The sequence below is a fragment of the Microcaecilia unicolor genome, chromosome 5, assembly GCF_901765095.1.
Source record: "Microcaecilia unicolor chromosome 5, aMicUni1.1, whole genome shotgun sequence".
Lineage (NCBI taxonomy): Eukaryota > Metazoa > Chordata > Amphibia > Gymnophiona > Siphonopidae > Microcaecilia > Microcaecilia unicolor.
In genome coordinates this window covers 66,879,985-66,898,098 of record NC_044035.1, presented here as the reverse complement: position 1 = coordinate 66,898,098, position 18,114 = coordinate 66,879,985, and the positions used below count along the sequence as shown (strand labels likewise).

The window sequence follows — 18,114 nt, the reverse complement described above, 5'->3', positions numbered from 1 at the left end:
ATCTCTAGGCGTGATATATATATATATATACATATACATATATATATATACATAAATATATATATTTTTTTTTTGTTACATTTGTACCCCGCGCTTTCCCACTCATGGCAGGCTCAATGCGGCAGGCAATGGAGGGTTAAGTGACTTGCCCAGAGTTACAAGGAGCTGCCTGTGCCGGGAATCGAACTCAGTTCCTCAGTTCCCCAGGACCAAAGTCCACTCCATTTTTATTGTGTATATCTCTCTATATATAATCTATCTATATATATATATATATATATGTATACATTTTTTTTTCTGCTGCAGTTAATGGACCTCTGACTCAGGCAATACAGCTGAATTGGATCATTTGCCCCCCGGAATGTTTATATATATATATATATATATATATATATATATATATATATATATATAAACATTCCGGGGGACAAATGATCCAATTCAGCTGTATTGCCTGAGTCAGAGGTCCATTAACTACAGCAGAAAAAAAAATGTATACATATATATATATATCTATAGATAGATTATATATAGAGAGATATACACAATAAAAATGTTTGAAAAAAACATAAATTAACATCAATATTTCTTTGAGTCACTAATAGCAAATTTACAATAAACACATCAATCTGATAAACTAAATATGATTATAAAAATGCCCTTAACAGCATAAGCTCATCAAAAAGCTAATGATTTCATACCACACTGAGAAGTGATAAATAATATACCTGTTTTTTCTTAAGTTGACAAAAAAGATTAGTAGTTTATAAAATATTATATGTCTCAGCTTATTATACTATTAATATAGTCTAAACTGATCCAACATAGAATTTATTCTTAAATATGAAGACTGTTATATATAAAAGCTGCTTGTATATAAAGTGAGACACTAGCACTCTAAACCAGTCAGAGAAGCTGTGTTAATAGTAATATAAGCTAATATGTATGTCCTCGTTAGCAACTTAATATAATTATGGCTTTCATCACTGCTCAATGTTGTATGAAATCATTTCGGGGCCCTTTTACTAAGCCGCGTTAAGTGTCTACACGGACCCAACTCGCGTCAAAATGGAGTTACCACCCAGCTACTGCATGGCTCTTGTGGTAATTTCATTTTTGACGCACATCAAAAAAAAAATTTTTATTTTCTGGCACCCGTCAACCTATGCGCCAAGTGGAATTTGACGTGCGTAGGTCATTACTGCCCGGTTACCGCGTGAGACTTACCGCTAGGTCAACAGCTGGCGGTAAGGTCTCAGATCCAAAATGGAAACACGTCAATTTTGATTTGGCCGCACATCCATTTTTGGCCAAAATTTTTAAAAGGCAATTTTTGCAGGCACACTGAAAAATGGATCTGCGAGAACCCAAAACACATGCCTACACTACCATAGGGCATTTTTCAGCACCCCTTAGTAAAAGGATCCCTTACTTTTTGATGAGCTTATGTAGTTATGAGTGTTTTTTAAATAATATTTCAATACTGTGTAGCAAACATTTATTGCAACTTTGAAATTAGAGTGGTTCATAAAAATATTATTTTATGATTTAAAAATATTCCTGTATCAGGCAATATATCCGAAATATAGCTGTGTTGAGTCATTTTGAAATTCAGATATGGACAATCTTTTAGATTTATTTTAATAACTAATCTTCTCAAACCCCCTTGGGCTTCTGACTCCTATCTCAAGACTCCTCTCACTCTCATTTTCCTACTTTGATCTGAGAAGGAACAGTTAAAAAAAGAAATTCTAATATATTTAGAAACACTATAAGTGGGGGGGAGTTATCAATTTAGGCTAAAAAGCAAGCTTTTACCGCACATTGATTTACCATGGGAATCACCACCTTTGCAATCTCTGTACCAAAGGTAGCCAACTCCTGTGGTAAAGGATTAATGCTGCCTGCGAGCCACCTCACAAGCAGAGTTTGTCCTTTGGCCTGGGAGCGCTGGGCCATCAAGCCTCAGCTCTATGCTCACAGGCCTGCCTCTGGCTTATGCACTAGGCTCATGATGGTGGTAGCGATAATGCAAAACCTTTGGGGGAAGGAAAACATCCCTGATGCAGCCATAGGCCATGTTAAACTTGTTCGTAGACCCAACGAAGCAGGAAATAAATCACAGAAACTAATGAAAAAGTTGAGAGGACTAAAACTGTTAGGTGGTCTCAAAGTAAAAAAAAAGGAGATAGTGTACTGCTATTATTACGCTATAAACCCTGTATTTGATTACAGAGGGTACATAGGTGCCACAGGCTTGATCAAAAAGAATTCCAAACACATCTAGATAGGTTGCCTGTACATGTTACATCTTACAAGTTCCAGATGGAAGTTCTTTGGTACAATGCAAATTCTACTGTGATTGTTAGCTGTAAATTTGAGATACTGAGATCATACTCCAAACGCCCCGCTTGTGAGGTTCATTCCTGTCATGGTATATGCAAAATTAACCCATTTGGAGAAACTGCCCCTGCTATCTCTTAAAGTAGCTGGAACCGGACATAACCCCCCACTACCAATACAAAGCTCCCTCTAGCATTCACCCCACCCCCAAATAAATAACCTCTCCCCCCATTAACATCCCCCTAGCAATCAACTTCCACCTGAAGTTGGCCATCCCCCCCATCTCAAAGGTCCCTTTGGGCCTAACTTATGCAAAAATCCCTGATATCTAGTGGTCATGCAAGAGCAACTAGGCATCGCTCCTGCTCAACCACTAGACAGAAGAATTTTTGCATAAAATAGGACGGAGCGGGTGTCATGTTGCGGGGGGGGGGGGGCGCTTCTTGTGGGGGATGTTGAACTTTAGGATGGAAGTTGGAAACTAGGGGGCTGTTGACATTGAGGGCATCTGGTTGGGAGAGTCGCTAAGTGAGCGGGCCTCTGCCACTACCCACTACTTTTATGCCTGGTTGGGGTTATTTTACTGGTAAGACTGCAATTGACAGTGTGCACTGTGGTACATTTGCATATAAATAAGCTGCTTTGCATACATTTGCATGTTTTACATCTTATCACTACGTGACACAGGGTGATTTATTTAAAGCTGTGTTAGAACACTGCACCCAGCATTAGTGCCCTTTAATAAACTTTAAGGGGCAAATAACACAGGTTAGTGCCCTAACGCAGCTTGATAACTTCCACCCTAAATCTCAAGAAACAACTGTAGCCATGCCAAACCACTGCTGTAGTAAAAATGGCAAGATAAGAAAAAATGTCTCACATTCTAAAATAAAAATAAACCACTACTAAAGTATGCACAATGCTCTATAAAAACACAGTACAATGGACAAATATGGTATAATACAGGCATTTACTTCAGAATCTAGGGACTGAGTAACTACTGGAAACTGTTTTATATTTTTTTTATCTGTTTCACATGTAACGTTGTGAGCTGATTTGATTTTATTTAGAAACTAGTAAAAAAGGCCCGTTTCTGTTAGAAATGAAACGGGCGCTAGCATGGTTATATTGATTAGTTGTTTTTTGTTAACCAAATAGTTAATATTAAAGTATTGTAATGAAGGAGGATTGAGACAGAGTGTTTGTGTGTGTGAGAGTGTGTGTAAGACAGAGAGACAGACTGTGTGAGCTTGAGAGTGAGTGTGTGTGTGTGAGAGTGATACAGAGGGAGTGAAAGAGTGTGTCTGTGTGTGTGTGATAGAAATTGTGTGTGGTACTGATTTCCATGTCCCCCTCCTCCCCTTGCTGTAATTCCGTCTGTGGTGAGAGAATGTGTCTGCCGGACCACAGGGGCAGTCATAGAGACAGTGTTTGTGTGTGTGTAAGACAGAGAGACAGAATGTGTGAGTCACAGAGTGAGTGTGTGTGAGAGTGAGACAGAGGGATTGAAAGAGTGTGTCTGTGTGTGTGTGATAGACTGTGTGTTTGTGTGACAGAGAGTTACAGAGAGTAGTGTGTCTGTGTGTGACTGAGAGGCATATTTTCAAAGCACTTAGCCTCCCAAAGTTCCATAGAAACCTATGGAACTTAGCCTCCCAAAGTGCTTTGAAAATATGCCTCAAAGTGTGTGTGTGTGTGTGTGTGGAACTGATTTGCATGACCCCCTCCTTCTCTTGCTGTAATTCCGTCTGTTGTGAGAGAGTGTGTGTGCTGGACCACAGGGGCGGTCATAGAGACAGTGTTTGTGTGTGTGTGTGTGAGTGTGTGTTAGACAGAGGGACAGACTGAGTCCGAGAGTGAGTGTGTGTGAGAGAGAGAGACAGAGGGATTGAAAGAGAGTGTGTGTGTGTGTGTGTGTGTGTGTGTGTGTGATAGAGACTGTGTGTGTGATAGAGATTGTTTGTATGTAATGGCATCTGTGATGTGAGAGAGTGCTCTCCTTATGTGTGTATTGCAGGCCCTGCCCCCTCCCTGCCTCTTCGTTACTTCTTTTTTTTTTCCCAACTTTATTTATTCTTTTTCAACAATACACTCCATTTGGGTACGCAGATCCGGATATGCAACAATACAATTCTTGTCTTATATTAACCCATACAGAATGTCCAATCTTGCATTAATCCCCAATCAGCAACTCTTCCCCCCACCCTCTCCCTCCTCCCTCCCCTCCCCCCTTCGTGCAGATGGCAAGCCAAAAATAACTCTGTTCTGCTCATATGGCTCCCAAATTTTCTGAAATGCTTGGATGTGGCCTCTCTTCAGAGCTGTCAGTTTGGTCATTTGATATATGTGTTCAACCTTATGCCCTACTCTTTGCATGGACGGAGTCTCAGGTTGTTTCCATGCCTGTGCTATCAGCAATTTGGCTGCCCCAAAAATTATTATAACGAGTTGTGGTCTTGCACTCGACAGCCTTTTGGTCTCGAATGCAACAAACAGTACTCAGCCCTAGCTGGGTATTTCCCTTTGCCTATGCGGTTCACTACCTCCAGCACCCTTCCCCAGAATGTTTGTATTTTTGGGCATTACCACCAAATGTGCATGAAGTTTCCCCTGTGCCCACATTCCCTCCAGCAATCAGCAGAGACCCCTGGATAGATCTTATGGAGCTTTTCAGGTGTGTAATACCACCAGTATAATATTTTAAACCCATTTTCAATCAACGACTGTGTTATGGAGGGTTTCAATAGGAATCTATAACTAGTGACCCACCATTCGGGTGTAAAGGTGATCTGAAGGGCAGTCTCCCATCTATGGGTATAGTAGACTTGCGGCGTAGCCATTAGAGTTAGTGCCCTGTATATCCTTGTTATGCTCCCTCTACCCCCTCCCCCTCTCATCGCCTTTTCTAATCCAATTTCAGCCAATTCTAGTTCATCCCTAGCCCGTTTCAGTATATAGTTCCTTAGGCAATGGTAATAAGCCAGGTCTCTATCCGCTAAATCATATTCCTCCTGGAGGGTTTCAAAATCTTTTACTTTCCCTTCATCCCATACCTGTCCCAGCTTGTAGAGTCCCTTGCGCACCCATATCTGATATGTTTTCTCTTCAGTCCCGAACAAAAATCCTGGGGCATTGCATATGGCCGTGGAGAGAAAGTATTGTCTGTCTGAGAAAAGCTTCTTTCTTATTTGAAGCCAAGTGCATAACAGATGGCTAATCCCTTCCGGGACCCTCCTGGTTGTGGCTAGTATGTTCTCCCTTCTGTCCCATAAGATATTGCCTGTAAAGCGGGTGCCCATCCAAGCTCTTTCCCAGTGCAACCATTTCTTAGTGTTACATGGCATCCATTTAGCCAGCACTCGTAACTGGGCCGCCTGATGGTATAAATGAAAATTGGGGACTCCCATTCCTCCAACCCCCAGGGGCTGATGCATAACCTCTCTCCAGACCCTCGGGGGCCGCTTCCTCCATATATAGGCAAAGATTCTCCTATTCAATCTCTGGAAGAAAGCCCTCGGTATTGCTATCGGCAGAGCCATGAAAAGGTACAAGAGCTTGGGTAATAGCATCATCTTAATCGCATTGATCCTCCCCGTCCAAGAAACATTTAATCCCTCCCAACAATCTAAGTCTGCAAAGAGTTCCCTAACCTTTTTTGGAAAGTTGGCTTGAAATAGCTTCTCCTCTGCGGGGGTAATCTGGACCCCCAGATATCTTATGGATTTGGCGGCCCATGCAAAGGGGTAAGTCCATTTCAACTCTGATACCTCACCTGGAGGTGTGGTGACATTAAGTACCTCCGTTTTGGTAGCATTAACTTTGAACCCTGACATATTGCCATACTGTTGGAGCACATCCATCACATATGGCAGAGACCTACTGGGGTGGGCTAGGGTCATCAAAATGTCATCAGCAAAGAGCATGATCTTATGCTCTCTTTTGCCCCTAACCACTCCTCTGATGTCTGCATGCTCCCTAATTTTCTTAGCTAAGGGCTCAATAGATAATGCAAAAAGCAGAGGAGAGAGAGCGCAGCCTTGTCTCGTCCCCCTGTGGAGCTCGACCAGATTGGACCTGGAACCATTAATCCGCAAGCTCGCTAAGGGCTTGACATATAACAATTGAATCCACTTTAGGAATCTATCCCCTAAGCCAATTTGTCTCAAAGTCGCAAATAAAAAGGTCCAGTCCACCCGGTCGAAAGCCTTTTCTGCATCCACAGAGAGCAGGAGAACCGGGTCAGCCTCCTCCCGGGCCCGTTGCATCACATGAAGTAAACATCTAATATTATCACAGCCCTGTCGCCCCTCAATAAACCCCACTTGATCCTCATGAATTACCCGGGGCATCACCGGACGCATTCTACGGGCCAGGATTTTAGTGAAAATCTTATAATCGGTGTTAAGAAGGGATATTGGCCTATAAGAGCCACACTGTTGTGGATCTTTCCTAGGTTTCAGTAAGAGGACCACCTCCGCTGATCTCCATGAATGTGGTAATTCCCCTACCGTGTCAAGAGAGGTGAAAACCTTCAGCAAGAGAGAGGCCAACAATTTGCCAAACACCTTATAGAATCTTATTGGGAATCCGTCTGGGCCAGGGGCTTTATTATGCGGGAGATCTGCAATTGCTCCCTGTACCTCTTCCAGAGAGATATCCGCTGATAGTTTCTCCCTATCGCCCTCTGAGATCCCCTGCAAGTCTAGTCCTTCTATATAACTATCCATATCCTCAGATGTTACCTGTTCCCTTTGGTATAACTTATCATAGAAGTCTCGAAAGGCTTCCTGTATAGATTCAGTGCTAGTTAGAAGGGCCCCCTCCCTATTCTTTATGGCTGTTATAAAGTTGCGCTGTACTTTCTTTTTAAGCTTAAGTGCCAACAGTCTGCTGGCCTTGTTGCCGAATTCAAATTGCTGTTGCTGAACGGCCTGCATCTGAATCGCTATCTCAGCCATCTGCATCTCATTAATCTGACCCCTGAGCAAACGGATCTCCTCCTCTTTTTGACCATCAGATGGCTGTAATGTATGCTCTCTTTCCAGTGTTGTCAACTGCTCTCTAAGTGCCCTCTCCTTTCTCTTCCCTTCTTTGTGTATGTGTGCTTGCAGGGCTATAAGTTGGCCTCAACACCGCTTTTAGTCTCTCCCATACACTTGTTGGGTGTACCTCTTCCGTGTCATTAATTGTAAGATATTCTACTATATATTTTTCAATCTGTTGCACATTAAGAGGCTCCAGTAAGAGGGCTTCATTCATTTTCCAGCTTCTATTACCTTCAGGGGCACGTACCATAAGGATCTCCACCACAACCATACAGTGATCTGACCAGGGGCAGGGCTCAATCGAAACATCTTTCATCTTACCCCAGAGGCCTCTCTCACCCATCCAGTAATCAATCCTCGCATACGTTTTATATTTAGGAGAGAAATGTGTATAATCCCTCTCTGTGCCATGTCTCTCTCTCCACAGATCTATCAAACCCCACCTCTGCATCCAATCATTCATTTTCTGTCTATCTCTCCGAGCATATCCCACACTGCCCCCTGAGTTATCCAACCTAGGGTTCAGAGTTAGGTTGAAGTCGCCCCCAACCAAAAGTTGACCTTTTGCTCTACTTTGCATAATTTTTTCGAGCTCCTCCAGAAAGTTACCCTGTCCTTCATTAGGAACATATACACACCAAGGTATAATACACATCATATAAAGATACCACCATCAATATGTATCTCCCCTTTAAATCTCTAACTATGTCATGCACGATCCATGGAAACGCACCCGACAAAGCTATTAGTACACCTTTCTTTATCATCTGTACTAGAGGCACACTGTATTATAGAGAATCATTTATGTCTAATTAATTTTTCATATCTACGCTGAAGGTGCGTCTCCTGGATGAACACCACATCAACATTCAACCATGCTGTCTCTCTAAACAGTTGGTTACGTTTTTGAGGCGAATTGAGGCCTCGCACATTCAAGGTCACACACTTAAGAGCCATTCATACTTCTGGAGGCCAATCTCTTTAGTACCTTTGCCATCCCCCAAAACCCAACTATAGTATCTCTCCCAAACCCCCTCCTCATACTTCCCGCCCTCCCTCCTAACCCACCCCCTATCTCCCCCTGCCCCTCCTTCCCTGTCCACCCCCCAAAAAACCTTAGCACCACGTCTAAAACTGAACCGGTGCTTTCCTGTGAGGAAGTGACCTCCCCAACACCCATAACACAACCTCTGTAATATATTCCCCCCTCCCGAACACTTCATCCATCTTCCCCCATGAAACCTGGGAACTTTTAACAAACATTTACCCATTCAACAAGATTCTCCATCTATCTCAACTTGTAGCAATAGTTCTCTTCATTCAACATTCTTTCTCCTGTCAGTCTTTACGCGGCTAGCGAAGTGCAGCTATCAGTCCAGAGCCATATCAACTCATCACGGCACTCAGCCTGTTGATTGTTGCCGCTGTAGTCTCTTGCGGCCAACCCGCTGCCATTTTGGATGGGTGTCTGCGCCCCTTCCCATCCTGCGCATCTCTCCAGGTGCAGGGGTCTCCGCTGTCACTCCATCTGGCACTGCTGTCCGCGCTTCTGCTAACGTTTGAACTTGATGCATTTTGCCATCTTTATAAAATACCAAGGCAAAAGGGTGCCGCCAACGATAGCGTATCCCCATCTCTCGCAGTTTAATGGTCACAGGCCTGAGGTCAGCTCTTCTCTTCAGCGTTGCCACAGCCAGATCTTGGTATATTTCAATACTATACGAGTCCCATTTAAAATCTCTCTCTTGCCTGGCTGCCACCAACACTCTTTCTTTCATCTTAAAGTCCCGAAAGCAGGCTATTATATCTTTTGGCAAATTATTTCTCGATGGGCCCAACGCCCTGTGAGCCCTCTCCAAGATCACCGATTCCGGCTCCAGCGGGGCCTCTGGCGTCGACAGGAGGCTGCTGACCAGTCGCTGTACAACTGATTCCGCGTCCTGGTATGTCGGAGTTTCCGGCAGGCCTCAAAAACGCAGATTACTGCGCCTACTACGGTTCTCCAAGTTTTCCAGCTTGTTGTTTATTAATTGCTGGCCTAGGCGAAGGTCGGAGACTTGTATGTCCAGCGCTTGCACTGCCTCTGCCTGATCATCAATGCGATTCTCAGCTTCCTCTACTCTGCGTCCCAGATCCGCGATTTCTCCTCTCAGATCCGCGCCGAGGGTGGTTAGCTCCTGCCAGACTGCTTTTATATCAGATCGTATTTCCTGCAGCCATTCGCACAGCTCCGGAAAGCTCCCATTCTCCCGGCTCCAGGGACAGAAACAGCTCCACGCCTAACTGCTCCACCAAGTCTCTCTGCGTCTCCGCCGGCGCCTCCGCTGTCTCAGCCATGTTTTTCTTCCCAGGCCCGCCATCAAATGCGAATTGGGAGAGATTTATCGTTTCCCTGCTCGCCTGCATCATCTCATTGCAGTCCAGCTTTCTACCGCTCTTGACCGCTGTGGCTCTCGATCGCGTTCGTCGCCCCAGGAGGGAGATATTCGTACTTATTGATAAAGGTGAGCTGGAGCTCCGCGTTCAGGTGGCCATTAGCTCCGCTAACGTCACTTCCTCCCCTCTTCGTTACTTCTTGAAGACAGGGATTATTGTTTGTAGCGATGGTGCCCTCTGACTGGTTGTGTGCGTTGGAGGGAGATTGGCGTCGTCTTGCTGGGGATGTGTAGTTGGGCGCTTATCAGCACTGTAGAGCGAAGGGGAGCAAGGGAGGCTGCAGCCACTCCGCACCAGCGCTGTAAATTATTCTTTGGCCCATATTATGTGCAGTCCAGCTTTCTACCGCTCTTGACCGCTGTGGCTCTCGATCGCGTTCGTCGCCCCAGGAAGGAGATATTCGTACTTATTGATGAAGGTGAGCTGGAGCTCCGCGTTCAGGTGGCCATTAGCTCCGCTAACGTCACTTCCTCCCCTCTTCGTTACTTCTTGAAGACAGGGATTATTGTTTGTAGCGATGGTGCCCTCTGACTGGTTGTGTGCGTTGGAGGGAGATTGGCGTCGTCTTGCTGGGGATGTGTAGTTGGGCGCTTATCAGCACTGTAGAGCGAAGGGGAGCAAGGGAGGCTGCAGCCGCTCCGCACCAGCGCTGTAAATTATTCTTTGGCCCATATTATGTGCGTGAAGCAGATCTCGTGATCCCCCCTCCCCGACTCACCAATCTTCAGACGCGTGGTAAAAGTGTTTGGCTACCACAGGGAATCCTTTTAATTTGCAGTTCCGCCTGAGCTCCTTGGTCGCGGTTTTGTGTGGTGCATCTGTGCTGGATACGTTCGGTGATTGTCATTGCTCCGCCCTCGACGTCATCACGTTTGACGCGTGGGCGGGGCTGACACTCATGTAGGAAAATCGATCTATGCCGCCTCACATTTAGAACGTTGGGTAAGTGAGGCTTCAGTTAGAACGTTGGAGTTGTCTTTTATATATAGAGATATGGCATATAAATGCTTTTAAATAATTAAGCTGAAGTTATGCAAATAATTTAAGGGGGCCTGTTTAATAATGAGTGGTAAATTTGTGCACTTACAGTGCTGTTAGGTGCATAAACATGCAGTAAGTGCAAAGCTTTGGGGACATACCCAGCATCTTCCCTGCAACCTACTCCTCACTGGCCTCCCACTTAACAATCTATCCCCCCTTCAATCCGTTCAGAACTCTGCTGCGCGTCTTATCTTCCGCCTACACCGATATGCTCATATCACCCCTCTCCTCAAGTCACTTCACTGGCTTCCGATCAGGTACTGCGTACAGTTCAAGCTTCTCCTACTAACCTACAAATGCACTCAATCTGCAGCCCCTCACTACCTCTCTACCCTCATCTCCCCTTACGCTCCTACCCGTAACCTCCGCTCATAGGACAAATCCCTCCTCTCAGTACCCTTCTCCACCACCGCCAACTCCAGACTCTGCCCTTTCTGCCTCGCTTCAACCTATGCTTGGAATAAACTCACTGAGCCCATACGCCAAGCCCCCTCCCTACCTATCTTCAAATCCTTGCTCAAAGCCCACCTCTTTAATGTCGCTTTCGGCACCTAACCATTGTACCTCTATCTAGGAAATCTAGACTGCCTCAATCTTGATTGACTGCACTTTTTGTCCTTTAGATTGTAAGCTCCTTTGAGCAGGGACTGTCCTTCTTTGTTAATTGTACAGTGCTGCGCAACCCTGGTAGTGCTTTAGAAATGTTAAATAGTAGTAGCAGTAAATTACCACACAGGGCACTTACCGCACGGTGAATACAACTAAATGTACCTCAGCCCCATGCATTAAATGGCCCCGATCTCTCCTAGAACAATCCTAACCCTTCTAATCCCCTTTCCCCCACATCCTCCTGTTCCCTTACACAGTCACAGTATGACTCCCCCACCCCAACCTTCCAATCCTCTTTTCACGTCAAAGTACAAGCCCCTCATCCCTCCTAAAAGACAGCCAACCTGACTCTACCTGGCACGTACTGGGAGTTCAATAATCAAAAAAGTGTTGCTGAGTGTTGAATTTCTCTCTGCAGCGGCTGCACTGTAGCATTGCAAGACAGCCTCATTGAGGATTATTTCCACAGCCGCTGCAGAGATTCAGCACTCAGTGACACTTTTTTGATTATTGGACTCCTGACGAAGGCAAAGGAGCTGAAACACAGCTTGGAATTGTATTGTTTTCTCCTTTTTGTGGACTTGCTGAAGTAAAAGGAGGTCTGCAGTAGCATCAGCACGTGTTTTGGACACATGCCGAGGCCCCCTTTTAGCACAGCAGGTAAAGCGAAGATACTTACCTGTAAGCAGATATTCTCCGAGGACAGCAGGCTGATTGTTCTCACATGTGGGTCGGCGTCCACGGCGGCCCAGGAATGGAGCATTTTTCCCAGCAAAAATCCACAGAGCTTTGTGACAGCGTCTGGAGCTGAGTGACTCTGCCCCCGCGCGTCCGTTCCCACCTCAGTTAATCAAATAGCAAAGAAACAACAACAACTCCAAAAGGGGAGGTGGGCGGGCTGGTGAGAACAATCAGCCTGCTGTCCTTGGAGAATACCTGCTACAGGTAAGTATCTTCGCTTTCTCCGAGGACAAGCAGGCTGCTTGTTCTCACATGTGAGGCATCCCTAGCACCCAGGCTTACTCAAAACAACAAAGATAGGTCAACTGGGTCTCGCAACGGCGAGGACATAACAAGATAGACCTACGAAGAAACATCTAACTGAGAGTGCAGCCTGGAACAGAACAAAAATGAGCCTAGGGGGGTGGAGTTGGATTCTAAACCCCGAACAGATTCTGCAGCACAGACTGCCCAAACTGACTGTCGCGTCGGGTATCCTGCTGAAGGCAGTAATGAGATGTGAATATGTGGATTGATGACCACATCACAGCCTTGCAAATCTCTTCAATAGAGGCTGACTTCAAGTGGGCCTCTGACGCTGCCATGGCTCTAACACTATGAACAGTGACATGACCCTCCAGAGTCAGCCCAGCTTGGGCATAAGTGAAGGAAATGCAATCCGCTAGCCAATTGGAAATGGTGCGTTTCCCGACAGCAATTCCCCTTCTGTTGGGATCAAAAGAAACAAACATTTGGGCGGACTGTCTGAAGGGGCTTGTCCGCTCCACATAGAAGGCCAATGCTCGCTTGCAGTCCAATGTGTGCAACTGACGTTCAGCAGGGCGGGTATGAGGACGGGGAAAAAATGTTGGCAAGACAATTGACTGGTTCAGACACCACCTTTGGCAAAAACTTGGGTGCGTGCGGAGGACTACTCTGTTATGATGAAACTTAGTATATAAGAAACATGGGCTACCAAGGCTTGAAGCTCACTGACCCTACGAGTTGAAATAACAGCCACCAAGAAAATGACCTTCCAGGTCAAGTACTTCAGATGGCAGGAATTCAGCGGCTCAAAAGGAGGCTTCATCAGCTGGGTGAGAATGACGTTGAGATCCCATGAGACTGGTGGAGGTTTGACAGGGGGTTTTGACAAAAGCAAACCTCTCATGAAGCGAACAACTAAAGGCTGTCCAGAGATAGGCTTACCCTCTACACGACAATGATAAGCACTAATTGCGCTAAGATGAACTCTTACGGAGTTGGTCTTGAGACCAGACTCTGACCAGTGTAGAAGGTATTCAAGCAGGATCTGTGTAAGACAAAAGCGAGGATCTAGGGCCTTGCTGTCACACCAGACAGCAAACCTCCTCCATTTAAAAGAATAACACCTCTTCGTGGAATCTTTTCTGGAAGCAAGACTCAGGAAATACCCTCAGAAAGACCCAAGGAAGCGAATTCTACGCTCTCAACATCCAGGCCGAGAGAGCCAGAGACTGGAGGTTGGGATGCAGAAGCGACCGCTCGTTCTGAGTGATGAGGGTTGGAAAACACTCCAATCTCTATGGTTCTTTGGAGGACAACTCCAGAAGAAGAGGGAACCAGATCTGACGCGGCCAAAAAGGAGCAATCAGAATCATGGTTCCGCAGTCTTGCCTGAGTGTCAGCAAAGTCTTCCCCACCAGAGGTATGGGAGGATATGCATACAGAAGGCCCTTCCCCCAATGAAGGAGAAAGGCATCTGACGCTAGTCTGTCGTGGGCCTGAAGACTGGAACAGAACTGCGGGACCTTGTGATTGATCTGAGTGGCAAAAAGATCCATCGAGGGGGTGCCCCACTCTTGGAAGATCTTGCGTACAACGCCCGAGTTGAGCGACCACTTGTGAAGTTGCATAATCCTGCTCAACCTGTCGGCCATACTGTTGTTTACTCCCACCAGGTACGTGGCTTGAAGAAGCATACCGTGACGGTGAGCCCAAAGCCACTTCTGGACGGCATCCCGACACAGGGGGCGAGATCCGGTGCCCCCCTGCTTGTTGATGTAGTACATAGCAACCTGATTGTCTGTCCGAATTTGAATGACTTGACAGGACAGCCGATCTCTGTAAAGCCTTTAGAGCATTCCAGACCGCTCGCAACTCCAGGAGATTGATCTGAAGACCTGTTTCCTGGAGGGACCAAAATCCTTGAGTGTGAAGCCCATCTACATGGGCCCCCCACCCCAGGAGAGATGCATCCGTTGTCAGCACTTTTTGTGGCTGAGGAATTTGAAAGGGACGTCCCAAGGTCAAATTGAATCGAATCGTCCACCACTGAAGGGAACTGTGAAAATCGGTGGACAGTTGGACTGCATCCTCTAGATCCCCTGCAGTTTGGTACTACTGGGAAGCTAAGGTCCATTGAGCTGATCTCATATGAAGACGGGCCATGGGTGTCACATGGACTGTGGAGGCCATATGGCCTAGATGTCTCAACATCTGCCGAGCTGTTATCTGCTGAGACGCTCTGGCCAATGAAACTAGAGACAGAAGGTAGTCTGCCCTCGCCTCGGGGAGATAGGCATGTGAGTCCAGCAGAGCTCCTATGAATTCTAGTTTTTGAACTGGGAGAAGATGGGACTTTGGGTAATTTATAACAAACCCGAGTAGCTCCAGGAGTTGAATAGTCATCTGCATGGCCTATAGAGCTCCTGCCTCTGAGGTGTTCTTCACCAGCCAATCATCGAGATAAGGGAACACATGCACTCCCAGTCTGCGTAGCGATGCTGCAACTACCGCCAGGCATTTTGTAAATACCCTGGGCGCAGAGGCGAGACCAAAGGGCAGCACACAATACTGGAAGTGCTGCGTTCCCAGACGGAATCAAAGATACTTCCTGTGAGCTGGAAGTATCAGGATGTGAGTATAAGCATCCTTTAAGTCCAATTGTTTTCCTGAATCATGGGAAGAAGAGTGCCCAGGGAAATCATACTGAACTTTTCTCGGACCAGGAATTTGTTCAGGGCCCTTAGGTCTAGGATGGGACGCATCCCCTCTGTTTTCTTTTGTACAAGGAAGTACCTGGAATAGAATCCCAGCCCTTCTTGCCCAGATGGCAAAGGCTCGACCTCATTGGCGCTGAGAAGGGCGGAGAGTTCCTCTGCAAGTACCTGCCTGTGCTGGAAGCTGAAGGACTGAGCTCCCGGTGGGCAATTTGGAGGTGTGGAAAGCAAATTGAGGGAGTATCCTAGCCGGACTATTTGGAGAACCCACCGGTCGGAGGTTATGAGAGGCCACCTTTGGTGAAAAAACTTTAACCTCCCTCCGACTGGCAGATCGTCCGGCACAGACACTTTTATAGCGGCTACGCTCAACTGGAGCCAGTCAAAAGCCAGTCCCTTACTTTTGCTGGGGAGCTGCAGGGGCCTGTCTAGGCGCACGCTGTTGATGCGAACGAGCGCACTGGGGTTGAGCCTGAGAAGGCTGTCGGGAAGGTGGAGTGTACCTACGCTTATTGTAAGGAGCATTCCTCCTTGCCCTGAAAATCCGTCTACCTAATGAGGTAGATGCTGAAGGCGCCCGGTGGGAGAGTTTGTCGACTGCAGTTTCCCACTGGTGGAGCTGCTCAACCACCTGCTCGACTTTCTTGCCAAAAATGTTATCCCCTGGCAAGGAACATCTGCAAGCCGCTGCTGGACTCGATTGTCCAGGTCAGAGGCACGCAGCCATAAGAGTCTGCACATCACTATTCCTTGAGCAGCGGATCTGAATGCAACATCAAAAGAGTTGTAAGCACCCCCGGACAGGAATTTACGGCATGTCTTCAGCTGCTTGAGCACCTCCTGAAAAGGCCTGGCCTGTTCCGAAGGGAGCTTGTCGACCAAGTCCGCCAGTTGCTTCACACTGTTCCGCAAGTGGATGCTCGTGTAGAGCTGGTATGACTGAATCTTGGACACGAGCATAGAGGACTGATTGGACTCTTTTGGGAGGAAAGCCTGAGTTCTAGATTCTCGTCCCGGGGGCGCCGAGGAAAAATCTCTAGAACTCCTAGCTCTCTTGAGAGCAGAATCCACAACCATAGAGTCGTGAGGTAACTGCGACTTCATCAACTCAGGTTCTCCGTGAATCCGATATTGAGACTCAACCTTTTTCAGAATGGTGGGATGAGTGAGTGGTTTCATCCAGTTCTTCAGCAATGTCTGCTTAAGGACATTATGCAGAGGGACAGAGGATGACTACTTAGGTGGCGAAGGATAGTCAAGGACCTCAAACATCTCAGTCCTGGGCTCATCCTCAGATACCATAGGGAAGGGAATAGCCACACACATTTCCCGGACAAATGACGAGAAGGAGAGACTCTCTGGTGGAGAAAGCTTCCTCTCAGGTGAAGGAGTTGGATCAGAAGGAAGACCACAAGACTCCTCAGAAGAGAAATACCTGGGATCTTCCCCTTCATCCCACGAGGCATCCTCCTCGGTATCGGACAACAGTTCTCTAACTGCAGTCCGAAACCAGGCCCGTATCAACACCGAGGAGCCCCGTCCTCTATGGGGATGCTGAGAACTCGACTCCCATGCCAGCAGCGGTGAAGCTCCCTCCAGCGACGTCGATGGGGAGTCGACCTGTGTGACAGCCGAGGCCGATGCCGCAAGCGGTACCGGTGTCGGGGACCGCACCACAGGCACAGAGCCAGCTGCCGCTTCCATCGGCAGTACCGAGAGCGCAAGCACCTCTGGTACCGAGGCAGAATGACGCAGCAGCTCCTCCAGAAGGCCTGGAAGAGTGGCTCGGATGCGCTCATCTAGAGTCGCTGTCGAGGAAGGCTGTGGGGCCGGTGCAGAAGTCGGCATCTGAATCTGTGGAGGCCTGGGAGGCGGTACCGGGCTGTCCAAAGATCGACACACCGACACCTCTTGTATGGAGGGTGAGCACTCCTCCCAGCGTTGATGCTTCTCGAGTGCCGAATCCCTCGACGCCCCGGAGCTTCCGGTACCGTGTCTCGAAGGAGACCGATGATAATGCTTCTTCGCCTTCACTCGAAACACGTCACCGGAATTCCTTGGTACTGATGAGGACATGGAATCCACACGCCTCCTCGGGGATGGGCCTGCACAGCAGGAGCCTTCAAGACAAGTGGAAACCCACTCGACGGCCCGCTACTCCCAGCAAGTGGTGATGTCCGGACAGCCATTACCTGCTCTCCCGATGTTGATGCCATCCCCGGTGCCGATATCGACGCCACTGACCTCGGTACCGATATCGACGCTGAGGAATCAGTCGGAGCTCCGAAAAGACGGTCCTGAAGAGCTCTTTTCGACGCCTGTGTCCGCTTTTTCAAGCTCAGACACAACTTACAAGCGTCTGGGCGTTGGTCGGGCCCAAGGCACTGGATGCACCACACGTGCGGGTCAGTACCCGAGATCAACCGCTGGCACTGAGCGCACTTCTTGAAGCCGCTGGGAGGCTCTGATGACATGAGCGGAAAAATAGCGGCGGCAAAATCAAAAGGCTCGATTGTGCCAACAGAGGGGCACAAAAATGAGAACCACATAGCGCGACGAAAATGAAAGAAAACTTAAAAGGGGAAAAAAATAAGAATATAAGGTTTTTTTTTTGTTTTTTTTAACTGGAAAAGAAAAAGACAAAAGAGGCAACTAAAAACAAAAAGAAAGCGCGAATTAACAGCGCTAAAAATGCCTAAGTCTTTCTCTGGGCCTGAGGGAGAGAAACCGACACGCAGCCATTCTCCTCCACAGAAAAAGAAAAACTGAGGCGGGAATGGACGCATGCAGGCGGTGGAGGAGTGGCCTAGTGGTTAGGGTGGTGGACTTTGGTCCTGGGGAACTGAGGAACTGAGTTCGATTCCCACTTCAGGCACAGGCAGCTCCTTGTGACTCTGGGCAAGTCACTTAACCCTCCATTGCCCCATGTAAGCCGCATT

The 18,114-nt window shown here is 47.2% G+C and overlaps 1 protein-coding gene across 3 annotated transcripts in view; it reads right to left on the bottom strand.

The window, feature by feature from the left end:
• LOC115470074 (glutaredoxin-3-like) overlaps nt 1-18,114 on the bottom strand; it is a 177,169-nt gene that overhangs the window by 86,223 nt on the left and 72,832 nt on the right. The window lies entirely within an intron of this gene.